General features: G+C 41.3%; 1 protein-coding gene across 4 annotated transcripts in view; it reads right to left on the bottom strand.

Moving 5' to 3' along the window:
* Positions 1-14116, bottom strand: part of LOC311600067 (broad substrate specificity ATP-binding cassette transporter ABCG2) — a 110392-nt gene extending 96276 nt beyond the window's left edge. Inside the window, exons 1-2 of one of the 4 annotated variants that reach the window (XM_084786325.1) lie at positions 10799-10940; positions 5061-5168 (exon numbers count right to left, since the gene is read on the bottom strand). The gene's annotated coding sequence lies outside the window, so the exon portion shown is untranslated. Of the gene's footprint in view, positions 1-2889; positions 3362-5060; positions 5169-10798; positions 10941-14091 lie in introns of those variants that run through there. The other 3 variants (XM_084786329.1, XM_084786330.1, XM_084786328.1) reach the window with 3 other exon arrangements.
* Positions 14117-14579: the final 463 nt, after the last annotated feature.

Below are 14579 nucleotides of genomic sequence, written 5' to 3' on the forward strand. Positions count from 1 at the left end.
TATAGAGGATATTAGATATGACCTCTGAAATCATCCACCTGACCTGAAAATATTCAAAGACTAAACTTTGTAGATGAGCATGTAGGTGGCATCCCATGTGGCGTGGCAGCTGGGATGGTAGCAAGCATTAAATGGGTTCTGCTGAACCTGCCCTTCTACGTCTAAGAACACGGGAGCAATCCAAGTATGAATCCCAAACTCAAAAGTCCAAAAACTGAAGTAGTTCAGTCTGAAGTTTTTTGAGTAACAAGAAGTTGGAAATTCCACAAGTAGTCTGAAGTGACACATTACAGTAAAAATGGAGGCGAACCCACCTTCAGGCTATATTGCAAAGTGTATATGAATAATGAAATGTGAATAAGTTTTGCATTTAGATTGGCATCTGGCCCTCAGAGTTTAAGAAACACATGTGTGTATTCCCAGACCTGAAACACTTTTGGCCCCAAGTACTGTAGATAAAGGATACTCAGCCTATACTGTGTCCCTAAGAGAAGTGCAGAGATCAATCAATACCAAAAATAGGATTACCAGCAACCTCCCCGCAATTCCTACTTAACTCATCTCCTTTGAAGGAACAAAACACAGGTAGATTGCTAGATTATTATAGCCTGAATCAGATTGAAATGTCAGTCGCCAAGGCAGCACAAGACTAAGATTTATAGTCTTATAGACAACCCAGCATCTACTACCTACGATGCAGCCAGTAGCCTAGCAAATGTTTCCTAACTAAAAATCTGTTAACAATGTGATGAGAGAGTGGGACTTTTTGAATGGACACAGAATACAAGGGTATTTGTATGTCCACTGAAGCACACAATAATGATGGGAGGCTTTAAAATATCAGATGCCCATGGCAAGCTACTCTATGAATGTCCGTAGCACTTTTCTCCATGCTTTCTCAGCCTAGTCCATTGATTCCACACCTCAAATCAGCTGTAGCAGCATGCAAGGATATGAGCTTACAACATGCTTTTCACTTCTCTCGTGGTGCTCTGCCTCTCATTCTTTCAGGGTCCCCAATCTACCAACAACCGAAGCCAGCGCTAAGTAGTCAATGTGATACAATCACCTAAGATAACCAGGTGGTCACCTAGTTTCAGGAAATGTATGCAATTTTTCAGTCCAAGGAAACAATGCCTAATCTTTCCAAGGATAATCACATACCCTGGGTAGAAATTTACATGACCTGCCTGCCAGCCAACATATTTTCATGAACTTGAAGAATACCATATCTATTGTCACAGTACGCATTACTTCTTGGCCTTGTAACTTAGAGCAAGGGTATTGGCACGTATTTGATGTAACCTTGCTTCTTGCCACAGGCAAAAGAGTTTTGGAAATACTCACCTGTTGCCAAAATTTACTATATACCTGTATCGTGACGAAAGAGCTGGCTTCATGGAACAGCGCCATGTGAGAAGTTGCCTTAAAGCAGCAGTAACTATTGCAAACAACCGCATGAACAGGTGTGGGAACCATAAAGTGGTTACTCCATCTGTACTGCTGTCCTGGCTGCTTCTCTAGAAGATTCCACCCATGCCTCTCACCACTCCTGCTTTTCCCCCAGCTAGTCTCTTCAGACTTCCTTCAAATATTTTTTCTTAACATTTTTTTTTGTTAAAACTCCTTTTGTCTTCTTGAAAATCCCTTATATAATATATCATGCATTTATTTTCCTCTTGTTTATGATCTATAAGGTAAGCTTCAAACAAGCAGGGATTTCTGTTTCAGTCCTCTATTGCCAGTGCCAAAGACAGTGCCAGGGTCAGAGCTTGACAGGTCTGAAGAGTGAACAGCACCCCTGCCTACACCATGGATGGATGGCTAACTTCTGCTGTAAAAGACCCGACAATAGCCATTTCAAATTTGTCACCATGTAGTTTCTGTCCTGACCACTCCTCTCTGGTCTTGTAGTACGAAAGAAGCCATAGACGGGTAAATAAAGTTCAATGTGTCGAGAGGGAAGAAAGGGCTTTGCTCAAAGATCAACATCCTCTCTAACTTGACTAATCTAGCTTACCACGTCTAGAGCTGTTTAACGGAAACTTCTAACTTAAAGATAAGTCATCAAAATAGGCAACCAGGGCAGAGAAACTGTCTGATTTTGCTTTCTTCAGTGCTCAATATCAATCAAGTGCTCAGCCAAATCCCATCATCCTGTCCATGTATTTCCAACCCCTTCTTTAAAAGCAAAATCCCTAGAAAGCTCAAGGCTGGCATACAGATCACAGCAATGCAGTTGATAAAATTCAGCATCTAGGGCCTGGGGATACAGTTCAGAGGTAGGATAGTGACCAACCAGACATGATAATAATAAGATAATCAAGGCAGGATGCAGAGGTGCATCCTAGCAGTGAGGAGGCATGTGGGTGGGCAGACCTACATAGCCAGTTGTAGGCCATCCAGTGCTACATACTGAGAGAAGGACTTTAAAACAAAACAAACAGGCTCACAGCTGGGCTATTTCAAATTTCCAACTCCCTATGGCACCGAGAAAGAACCCAGGGCCTTAAACATGCTAGACAATGCCCCACCACTGAGCTACAAACTTAAGTTCCTGTTTTTATTTCTATAATTAGTTAAATTTGTTCTTTAATGATTATAGGCGTACATGCAACATATTCTGATTACTCTTAAACCCCATCTTTTATCCTTTTATCCTATTTTAATAAGATCCCAGAGTGACTCATACACATAATAAAGTGCAAAAGCTACAGATTTAATCACACTTGTAGGTGCACAAGTCAAAAGAATCATAGTTTCTACTTAGCATAAAGATATAAAAACAACATAGGTTTGTGAGTATAGCTCAGAGGTAGATCATTTGCATTGCATGTCCAAGGCCTTAAGCTTGCCCTCTGACAGTAGAAAACAAAAATGACAACTTACCTCAGTTCTGTGCGATGAGATGTGAAAAGGAAAGTAGCCCAAACCTCAGTAGGACAGTGGTAGTGAGAGCCAGCAATTTCCACATTGGAGAAAAGACTTCAGCTAGTATCTATCAGCCACACAGACAAGAGGCACCCCAAGAGTAGTGTCCACTCTTGCTAGCAGGAGAGTTGAGAAAAAGTAGGGGGCAGGGGAAACTTATCAACCCCCAAGGTTGATAAGTGTTGCCCCAAGTGAGAGGCAAAATCAAGAGCCCCCCCCCCCAAAAAAAAACTAACTTCACCGATATTCATAAAGTTCTCCAATTAATTTCAGGATGAAAGTAAAGAGTCTCTGTTAGCTGGTTATCTTGAATCAAGAAAGAAACGTAGATTCAAACTGAAGATGAAGACTTAAGAACCTCACCCCTCTTAATCAGCTTGGACATTTTTTCCTAGAGTTGTTAACAAGGAGATTGGAAAAGGAGGAAATCCAGCCAGAGAAATAGTTTTTTTTTTTTTTTTTTACTATCTTCTGCTCTGGCAAGCAGCATCCCCAGCCTCAGCAGCAACTGTACTTTAGAACCGAACTAGCAACGCTGCCCCCGCCCCTCTTCCCTGTGTAAACTTCCTGTCTTTTAGCCCTTTGGAAAGGGGCTTCTCCTTTCGCAAGCTCTGCCTTAAAAAAAGAAAGGAAAAAAAAAAAAAAAAACAACGCAGGCAGGAAGACGATACATTTGAAAAGGAAGAAAAAGAAACCAAAGCACAAACAGTTAGGTTTCACTGCAAGGCCCACCAGAGATTTAAGAGGAAAGGCAAGCTAAGCTGCGCTAGGAGTGTGCGATGCCACATTGACCTTTCCAAAACAAAAACCAAAAAAGGCTGGTCAGACTGTGCTGACACAATTCTGAAATTCTGAAATTCTCAAGTTACAGACTTCAGACAGTGGAGGGTGGAAAGAGATAACGGTTTAATTTATTTTGAGAGAGTGTTTTATAGCAGTGGTACAGAAAGCGAAAGGTCATTTAACACAACACGGAGCTGCTTAATATAGCCTCGCATTGTTACCAGAGCTAGGGCCAGAGCCTGTGCTCTGGCTGCCTTAACAGGCTAGGGTCAGCCACCTGTTCTTAGTAAGTCTATTAAATGAGTCAGCGAAAAAATGCAAAAGAGAATCAGACCATGACAAAAATGACAACGTGATCCAGGGATTCCGCTGCTCCACAGCCCCTCCCAAGACAAGTTTCAGGGTCTTAACTGTCCAGTCACCACTGTCTCAGGGAAGCTACAAGGTCATCTGAGAAGCTGTAAATCTTTCTCTGGGGCACAGTGCCTTGTCTGGTTCTAAGTGCCTTCCCTTGCTGGGTCTGTCTTTTTTTTTTTCCCAGCATGAGATTCTTGGGTGAATTGTTATTTCTTAGGATCCATTGTTTCAATAATCTGACAGCCAAAAGGAAAGGAAAGGCACAAGTGTCTTGAGAACTTCTCCTTCCTGCCAGGCATCCCTGGTTACTACATGAAAATATACATAGTCCAAAGCAAAGGAAAAAAATGTTCAATACCGTTAATAAGTCCTTACCAGGTTTCTGTGGCCAGCTTTTATGTTATGGCGTGTGTGCGCGCACGCACACACACACACACACACACACACACACACACACACACACACACACATATATATATATATATATATATATATATATATGCAACAAACCCACCACCCCTTTTCCCCTAAATCCACAAACTATTAGGTTTTGGATTTGAGGTTGGTGATTCCAGTGGACACTGAGATAGATTACTGAGGTCTGGGGAGTTTGTTCTGAGAGTTACTGATGTGGGGAGCACATGGGCAGGAGCAGGATGGCAGGGGCTCTCAGAAGAGTTTGTGTCCCAGCACCAAAGACCTCCCGGTGAAATTTCTATAGAGACTCAGAGCCTACACGGCAGAAGAGGAAGCCTCTTCTCATAAGACAGCAAGAGTCTGCAGTCAAGCTTTGGGGTAGGGAACAAAACGTGGCACCACTTTGATGGAGATGCACCTCCCAGGTGAGCCTGCTAGCAAGGGATTTACAAAGTACCAGTAGCGAGCGTGCCTGGCAGTGTCTCTGAGAGGAGGGCCTGAGAGGTTGGGCTCTAACATGGCATTCTTACACAAACCACCATAGGTCATTAAGTCAGCTAAAGGAAACATACCTGCTTGGTATCAAAAACATCACTTCCGCATGTAGACAATATCAGCTTCTCAACTACCAGCTAATCAGGCCATGCCTACTTGCAGAAGCTTCTTTCTTCCAGCCGCAACTATCACAAGAAAACAAGAGCCTGTCTGTAACTCTCTGATCCCTTAGCAAACTTCCCAGGCCCCCTCGGCTTTCAGGAGAATGGCAAGCGCCTGCCATTCTTACTGCCCCAAGGGGGTTTACAGACTTGGGTTACCAGACTCCCCGGCTATGAAAGGACAGCTGGTACTAGTGGATACACGTCAACTAGACGTCCTTCCCCTCTGCAACATTCTCAGAGTCATACAATCGTTTCCCACAAGGCAAGGCTGCCTCCGCGGTGACCTGGGAATCAAGGACAGCTTGGCATCACATACCGTGGATGACTCACTAACCATATTACGGAAACCTTTCCCTTCCACTGAGACCTATAAGAAGGGACTCTTGTTCTGTTTCGTCCGAAACCAGGTGGTGCTGGGTGTCTTCCTACAGCACTGGGGCCAGAACCTTGCTGAGAGCTCCTGTGATGCTGCTGTTATGTCTGTCTACTCATGGAATTTATAACTCTTCTAATAAGTCACTTACACAAAGGGTGGTCTCCCTCAGTGCCGCCTTGCATTGCAAACCTCAAATCTTTCAGACAAGAAATTTAATACAAATCGAGGACTCTATCTAAGGAGAAACAAGCAAAGTAAAAGAAGATCCCCAAACGTTGTACTCTGACCTCACTCAACTCATGGACGGTGACATGTTTACACTGGTGCAAGCACGTGAATGTGTGTCACACACACACAGTAAATACATACATTAGTTTAAAAGGTGGGTGGCTGATAAGATGGCTCAGTGGATAAAGTCGCCTGTGGCCATGCTCGATGACCTGAGTTCAGTAGCTGGAACCCATATTGGTGGAAAGAGAACTGACTCCCACAAGTTGTTCTTTGCCTCCGCTCAGGCATCTTGGTATGTGTACACCAATACGTATATACACAAAAATGTAACTTTTTTAAAAAGAAAGGAAAGAAGAAAGAGAAAGAGAGAGAGAGAGAGAGAGAGAGAGAGAGAGAGAGAGAGAGAGAGAGAGAGACCACCAGACTAATGTTTTAAGCTGTCAGGATTCGTTAGTAAAAAAGAAAAATAAGCCTTTCTTGCTCCTCCTTCCTGTCTGGGAGCATGCAGCAGTGTGGCAGTCCTGGTAGGAGCAAAGGTCATCTACAGAGAAACTTTTGCGTCATTTTTGAGCTATCAGACTGTTGAAGAAATGGTTACCAAGGAAACGGGATTCCCCCAGGATTCTCATGCTGAGGTAGAAAAGGCTGAAAGACGCTTGGTGCTGATGCAGAAAAAGTGGTCAGTCTTCGAGTTTGACAGAAGCTTTATCTCTCACTGCTCAGATGGGCTTTAGTTCAGGAATAGGGGGCCAGACATCCATGGTCTCAGGAAACTTCCACTGAGTCAGTGCCCCCGGCTTCTTATCTCTCCAACGCAAAGAATGAAATTCAAGGAGAATGAGAATGACAGTGCAGAAAGACCCACAGCACTCATCTTAAAGGAAATAAGAGAGTTTATTCTGGAGCGGTTTCAAGTGACCATGGCTCAGGAGCACAGATTTAAGTTACCCCAGATCCTATGAGCCAAAGTGCCTTAAGCAGCTTCATAATTTTACAGAACAAAGAAAGTCACAAATCAAATTTAGACAAATTTAGAATATATTTAGAAAGGTAGGGATGTCATTTTTAGCTTCTGGGCTGGTGTCTGCTAAGCTAACAAGTTTCAGATGTTTTTTATCTATTAGTCACAAAATGTTAGGTCTGACACAGAGGTGGGTAAAGGGTGGCTATTAAGAGGGCGGCTCACTAAAACTAGGCCAGGACTAGGCAATTAGCCTCTAGACACGCAACATTCCAGTTTCTCCACAGTGCAGATCTAATCAGTCAGCCACCTCAGACACAGAGTCCTTTCAGGGATTCTCAATCACAGTTCCCCTTGTCTGCAGAGCATCACATTTTGGTCATGGGGGATGTCACATATTTTCAGTTAAACATCATAAGTTCCCTCATAACTAGGAAGTTCATTCCTAGGGTCTGATCTAGGTAGGCTGCACAGTAGGCAGGACAATGCCTTCAGGAGAGAGAGGAATGCTGCTAAAGCCATTGAAAAACAAAATCTCACATCATGTCAAACCATTAGTTCGTGATCCAGATCTGAATTATTTTTTATTCTCTCTCTACCTGGCATAACATTTGCATTTTAACTAGGATGACTATGTCTAAAATTAAGTAATCAAGAACACAATTTGGCCTAATGGAGTGAAAGTAACAAATAAAGCAAACATATTCCTAAAGCCAAAATTTACATATTTGTATAGCTACATTGACTTTATAATTCCCCTGTATTTATAATCACTAGTAATCTAAGAACTACCGTATTTAAGTGGTTAGAAATGGGACTTTGGCAGAAGTCACTGTAGTTTTTGTTACAACTCTGCTTCAGTCCACCAACTGTGATGTCATTGCCTACCTGCCACGGGGTGGAGGGGCGTGGCCCTGCCCAGTATATAAAACAACAGACCCATCATGCCCCTCCCTCTTACCCCCTTTCTCTCCTCCCTCCCTCTCTCTCCTCTCTCCCCCCCTCTCTCCTCTCCCCCCCTCTCTCTCCCTCTCCCCCTCCCCCTCTCTCTCTCTCCCTCTCTCCCTCCTCCTCTCTTCCTCTCTTCCTCCCCACCTCTTTCTCTCTCAGGGACCCCTCCCCCCATCCTTCTCTCCCCATATTCATACAATAAAACTTCTCCATCTAATATCTGTTGCTTGGCATCTTATCTTATTTTTTAAATGATTAATGTATTATCCTTCCCCTTTCTTTTTACTAGGATACAAACTCTTTAATTAACTTTTTAATCCTGGTTAGTTGTGTTTGGTTGGAACCTCTGTTCTCCCCTGCACAAGCTCAGAAACCTCTGCCCTTCTCCCTCCAACTTTCCTCACTGAGAAAAGTCTGAACAACGGAATGGTGCCAAAAGCCCAGTTCCTTATTTCTGGCAGCCTTTGCAACTTGCCTTTCTGATACAGCTAATTCAAATATCAGCACTGTGGACAGGCTGGAATATTGTCAGTTCCTATGCTAACTACCTAATCTTGGTCTGGTTTAAGCCTCTGCAACATCCATTCTTCACTTCATTCCACATGGGAACTAACATCTTGTGATAATAAATTTTAAAAAATTTAGAATCTAGTAACCTAGCAAGGAACTAGGTTCTACTAAACCAAAAGGTAAGAATGTCATGAGAGAGCATCTTGGGCCTATAGAAAGGTGTTGGAAGAAGACCCAACTGTTCTTTCAAATGCTGATTTCAGTGCCTTAAGATCTGGTTACCGCCATGCCATGGGTATTGTTAGGAATGTTGAACTACCTTCTGTTACCATGTGATAATAAGGAATGTTCCCTAATCATCCCTGATTGGCTAAATAGAGATGCTGAAGCCTATGACTGGGTAAAAGAGAGGGAGGCAGAGCTTGAGGTACCTGGGCTTGGAGCAGAGCAGAGAGGAGCAGAAGGGAGAGGAGTCACCATGAGGCAAGATGCTGATGAGCACATGGCTGTAAGGACAGACTGATGGAGCAGAAGCTCTCCGGGGGTCACAGATTGGCAAGTGATTGGCTTTTGTGAGGTTTTTAAAGGTACTAGGATTAGAGTAGCTCAGAATCTGCCCAGCATAGTGCCTACAGCTTAATAATTAATAATAGTATCTCTGTCTCAGTCTTTGGAGAACTAGATCATTTTTAAAATAGTGCTGCTGTCATAATTTACTGTATTAATTAATATAGGAAGAATAATTATTTTCTGCAGAAAAGCTTCCCCATCTGGGCGTGGTGGCTCACCCCTTTAGTCTTCACTCTTGGGAGGCAGAGGCAGGCCAATCTCTGTGAGTTTGAGGCCAACCTGAACTACAAATCGAGTCCAGGACAGCAGGGATGGTCAGACACAGAAACCCTGTCTCAAAAGAGAAAAGAAAAGAAAGACAGAAAGACAGAAGCAAAAGCTTTCCCTCTTTTCCTGTAACTACCTCTTTGATGTACTCATCGATGTATTTTAAACTTGACTTGATGTATGTTTTTATTTGTTCTTTAAAACTGCAAAAACTCCTGAAACTGTTTCCATGTGAGAACATGGAATTTGGGGCAACCAAAATCTGTCTTCTTAGCCTAGCACAGTGGCATATGCATGTAATCCCAACACTCGGGGAAGCAGAGGTAGATGAGTCTCTGTGAGTTCAAGGCCAGCCTAGTCTACAAAGCAAGTCCACGACAGCAAAAGCGATACAGAGAAAACCTTGTCTCTTAACAAATAAACAAACAACAACAACAAAGTTAAAAAATAAATTAAAAATCTGTGTTCCCAGGCCGTGGTCACTCAAATTGGCTCCAGAATAAACTATCTTGAGTTCCCTTTAAGTTGAGAGCTATGATTTCTATGTCAATATATATTATGAAAACAACAACAACAAAATGTATACTCTATATATACATAATCATACATGAGATACATTTTACTAGTTGGTTGGTGGTAGTGGTCTATGCCTTTAATCTCAGAACTCAGGAGACAGAGGCAGGCAGATCTCTGTGAGTTTTAGGCTAGCTCGTCTACACAAAGAAACTGTCTAAGAAAAACAAAACACAACAACAACAGTAACAACAACAACAACAACAATAATAATAGTAATATATTTTAATAAACCAAGATTTTTAAATATATATCAACTTTTTTTTTCAAGACAGGGTCTCTCTGTGTAGCCTTGGCTATCCTGGACTCACTTTGTAGACCAGACTGGCCTTCAACTCACAGAGCTCCACCTGCCTCTGCCTCCCTAGTGCTGGGATTAAAGGCATTTGTCACCATGCCTGGCATAAGCCAAGTTTTGAATGTTATTATTTGTTTGCATTATATTTTCCCTAATCCCCACTGTGAAAAAAACAGAGATATCTAATAAACATATAAATGTATTAATTTATATATGGTCCAGATAAAGTTTTTAAAGTGGACTTAACAGTTTTATATTAAGATAATTTTGAATAAATAATATGAATCTTATGTTATTTATATAAATTAGATGAAACGTACATAAGTATAGATATTTAGATTCTTCTTTGAAAGGAAATACTGATCAAATTTATGCATATGACATTAACTTTTATAGGTTAATAAAATCTTGGCTCAAACATATTTTGTTTTATAAAACATTAAGCCTTTTAAGACTTATGAAACATTTAATATTCCCAAAGATATTATTATCTCTAAACTTCTTATTGATTCTTTGTGTGTTTCACATCATACACCACAACCCACTGATTTCCCCACCCTTCATATCTGCTTTCTGCCCTTGCAACCTCATACTGCCAAAGAAAATAAAAATAAAATAAAGTAAAAGTAAACAAACAAACAACAACAACCAATAAAGCATAGAAAACATATCACTGTGGAAGCTGCAGCTTTTGACTGGCCTTTTCACACTCTCTAGCAGTTCACCAATGGGGTAGATGTTGCCGTGGGCCAACTCAAAGCCTTGGATCTAGACCTGGGTGGTAGCCAAGTTGGCCAGACTGCCAGCTCTCCTGTACCCACATCACCAAGTTGAGCTCTCCAGCACTGCCCTGCTCACCCAATGCTGCAGGTGGCCAGAGGCAGGGTCATTTTCATGCCCTCAGACTGGCTCACCTGTGCTGATATCACCAATGCCAGCTCTACTGTGCAGCCCGGGTGAGGTGCAGGGCCTTCTCTCCAAGGTGCTGTGGCTGGTGAGAAGCAAAGCCAGCTCTCCAGCTCTCACGACCCAGGGGCCAGCTCTCCTGACTGTGTGTGGGTGTCCTCTATTCACACATTGTGGTGTGGCAGCAGGCGGGGATTATTTTAATGGGTTTTAAGATGCTTAGATTACCAAATTGTATAAAGTAATATGTATTTGTAAGTCCTTCACATGTGGTTGCAATATTTAAATTTGTGAGTCTGCATGTGTATTTTAACTGGGCAGGCAAAAAAATAATTTTATCACATTAGGAAAGTAAAACTTTAAAGAGGCAAACCGAAGTGGCCACAGTTTGTCAAAAAATAAATTTTGCCACAACATGTGAAAATAACTAAAAACATACTAAAACAGTTGTCATGGGAACACATCACACAATAACATGAACCTAGGTACACCCAGTTTAGAAAAACAAAAGTAGGGTTTATCTCTTTGGGATGTAAGAAAGGCTCTCCTCGGTAATAATCTTGGAACATGCTTCAGCTAATTATTCGTCTTAGCTACCTGTTCATGGTGAGCCCCCTCCTGCTCGCTAAGGCCTGTCTTAGCTTCTCTTAAAACTGCTTGCTTCAAAGTACTTTCTCTGTGAAACAGAGTGAGATGCCTAGATGAGGTCTCTGCCTTTAAAACCTGAGTTCTGGACCTAGGTACCAGAGGACTTGTGTATGGTCCCCGATGGCTAGAATAAAGACTTTCAATTTGATATACATTGTGTCTGAGTGGGCATCTCTGGTGAGGTCCCCATCACACTTGGAGATCACAACTTGTGACCCACACATCAGAGGCACCCCAAAAAAGCCAATTAAAAGAGCCAAAATCAAAATGGAAAGCAGAAAAGAAAGATTTATTCAATGTGGCCATATTGGGAAGATGGACAAAGAAATCCAACAGACTCCCTCAAGCCCGTTTTTAGGGTCCTGAAGTGACAATACAGTTTAAACATAGAGCCAAGGATTTCTACATCTGACCAGTCCTGGTCACATCTGATTGTGACACTTCTTTATCTGGGTTTTTGTCTCAATCAGTAAAGTGATCTGACGAGATGTCAGAACTGTGTGAGCTCTCTTTCTGGGAGACAAGCTCCCTCTCAGGATGCTCTCTCCTTTCCCCAGGATGAGAGTCAGAGGAAATTCCCATATCCTTAGGGAGTTTCTATTCTTTCAACAGTCTGATTATCAGACTGACAATTTCTTTAGAATGTCTTTGTATCTGCCACATCAGTTACAATGGATGGGTCGGGTTTTACCAAGATGTTCCCCAGAAAAGCAACTACTACATGTGACCAGGTGCAGAGTATAGATGGGTCTAAGAAATGTCCATTTTTGGTGTAGGTAGCTCTTAGACATTATTGGGTTTCTGATTGGAAAACAAAAACAAAAAAACAAACAAATACACACAGACCCACATAGACACACAGACACACACACACACACATACCAGAAGCAGAGGAGCACAGAACCCATGTTTAATGAGATCCATTAGTGAGAAGACAGGTGACAGGGAAACTCACCGAGATGCTTTAAGATGGCTCTTAGCGCAAGTCCCCAGGGATGATGTTGAGAGGATACACATATAGCAACATTTGATGATCTTTAACAACGGACAAGTTCCCCTAAGCTTCAGGCCAAACAGATTTTTTACTTTAAGGATGAAGAAAATGTTAGGTCAAAACGTTTTAATGTAAGCATGGGAGTTAAGAGGAAAAAAAGGTGCTCAAGGAAAACTCTAAAATATGTTAGAAACAAAGAAGCAAGGGTAGACATAGAGGAGTGTACTATAGAATTCTTCTTTAATTTTGGTATAAACAGCATTTTTAAATTAATTTTTATTTTAGCATATAACTTAATCCACATATAGTATTTTGAGATCTTTATCATTATGAACTGCCAATTTTATTATTATGTATAGATCATTTTACATTTAATTAAAGGATGTTGTCTATTTTATTTTGTTTTTAAAATTTTATTCTCTAGGGCCGTGGTTCTCAACCTTCCTAATGTGTCACTCCTTAACACATTCCCTCATGTTGTGGTGACATTCAACCATAAAATAATTTTGTTGCTACTTTATAACTGGGATTTTGCTACTCTTATGAATCATGGTTCAAATATTTGATATGTAGTTAAGGGTTCTCAACCCACAGGTTGAGAAAAGATACCCTAGAGCTTTGTTAAGCACACGAGATAAAACAGTTTGGTGGTAGTAAAATGTTTTGGTTTTCTTTAGATCTCCTCATTTGTCGAGATACTTGTAAGATAGAGAGCAATTATCACGCATAAATCATTGGAGCACCAGATGGCTGTTTCTCTCTGAACATTTCCCTATGCAATTGAGGGAGGAGTGTCAGGAGACAAAGACTAAATGACAATAAACCAATACACCTCAAAGACTAAAAAGACCCAGACACATGTTTTAGAAACCAGAATGTGTTCAAATTTCCGAGAGCAAACAAGATCTGAGAAGGAGCTAAACTGCCAGAATCTAAAATATCTTCAGATACCCCAAACCAAGTAAACAAGCCAAACCAAAGGTCTAGACCATTTTTCTAGAACAAAGTCACAAATCAAAACAAATTTAAAATAACATTGTCTATAAGACTTAGATGCTGTCTGGTCATTGGTAGAAGCTACTGGTCTGCTAAGTTAACTGATTCTAACACATTTCTATCTATTAGTCACAGGATGTTAATTTGGAGACAGAGGTGGGTAAGGGGTGGCTGCTCTGGAAGGCTAGATAGCCCTGAACCTGCAACATTCAACGTCTCCACAGCACTAAAATTCTAGTCAGCAGTCTCAGCTTCTTTTTTAGAAGTTATCATTCACAGAAGGAAGTTTGTTTGCTCACCAGGGATTGGTCACTCAGTTTCCTAAGCACCCATATAGATATATGCAAATGTGCAGAAAACAGCCTCAGGGTAAAAGCTGAGAAAGACAATCCCAAAAGAAGCACATGAAACAGACCTAAATATATATTTTCTACTTAGCATAGACAGGCAATTTTTTAGGAGAAAATTTTAAAAATGTGTGTGTGTGCATGTGTGTGTGTGTGTGTGTGTGTGTGTGTGTGTGTGTGTGTGTAGGGGTATTAGAGTTCCCTAGAGTAACAGAACTTATAGAATGAATCTCATATATATTTTTTCAGTACATTTATTATTATATATAGTATATAAATAGTATGTACATATATTAGATTTATTAGAATGACTTACAGGCTGTGGTCCAGCTAGTCCATCCAACAATGGCTGTCTATGTGCATAAGGTCCAATAATTCAGTAGTTGCTCAGTCATAAAACTGGATGATTCAGCTGGTCTTCAGTATGCACTGGAATTCAGAAGAGTAAGCTCTAACTCCTGTGAAGGGATGGACTTGCTAAGGCAAGAGGAAGGAAGCAGGGAAAAACAAGAGAGCTTCCTTCTACCAAGTCCTTTATATAGGCTATCAACAGTAGGTGTGGCCCAGATTAAGGGTGGGTCTTCCCACCTCAAAGATCCAAATTAGAGTTTGATCTTCTCACTTTAAATGATCCAATTATGAAGAAACAAAAATCCCTCACAGTTGTACCCAGACAGTTTGGGTTTCAGTTAATTCCAGAGGCAGTCAGGTTGGTAACAAAAAATAACCATCATAGAAGGTGTCAAAAAGAAGGAAATGCATGCTTGGAGATAATGAGGAGAAACATTTATTAATTTATTATCT

This window comes from Acomys minous, assembly GCF_964271855.1.
Source record: "Acomys minous genome assembly, chromosome: 6".
Lineage (NCBI taxonomy): Eukaryota > Metazoa > Chordata > Mammalia > Rodentia > Muridae > Acomys > Acomys minous.